Consider the following 450-nt stretch of genomic DNA (forward strand, 5'->3'; position numbering starts at 1 on the left):
CTTTGCGTTGAGCCTTAGCCCTAAACGCCGCAGATGAGCCAGAACGACATCTCGATGCCGAACCGCCAACTCTCGAGACTGGGCTAGGATGAGCCAGTCGTCGATGTAGTTGAAATCCGGATGCCCTGGAGCCTCAGCGGGGCCAGTGCTGCATTCATACACTTGGTGAATGTGCAAGGGGAAGTGCCAGGCCGAATGGAAGAACCCGATACTGGTAAGCCACACCCCCGAAGGCGAACCTCAGGAACTTCCTGTGAGAAGGACGGATGGAGACGTGGAAATAGGCGTCCTTGGATGACGGTCCTCAGATCGCGTCTCTCAGACGGCTGAGGGTGAGAGCGCCGTCTCGCTGCCCCAGCTCCTCGGGGGGGCCCCCGAGAAGTGACACTCTGCTTCCTCTCCTCTCCGTAGGAGCTCGTAGAGGGAAGGGACCTACGCCTGGCAGCCTCA

General features: G+C 59.8%; 1 protein-coding gene across 1 annotated transcript in view; it reads right to left on the bottom strand.

The window, feature by feature from the left end:
* The window catches only part of LOC123976751 (H-2 class I histocompatibility antigen, Q9 alpha chain-like), a 28,676-nt gene that overhangs the window by 25,526 nt on the left and 2,700 nt on the right, over positions 1-450 (bottom strand). The window lies entirely within an intron of this gene.

This window comes from Micropterus dolomieu, linkage group LG09, assembly GCF_021292245.1.
Source record: "Micropterus dolomieu isolate WLL.071019.BEF.003 ecotype Adirondacks linkage group LG09, ASM2129224v1, whole genome shotgun sequence".
Classification (NCBI taxonomy): Eukaryota; Metazoa; Chordata; class Actinopteri; order Centrarchiformes; family Centrarchidae; genus Micropterus; species Micropterus dolomieu.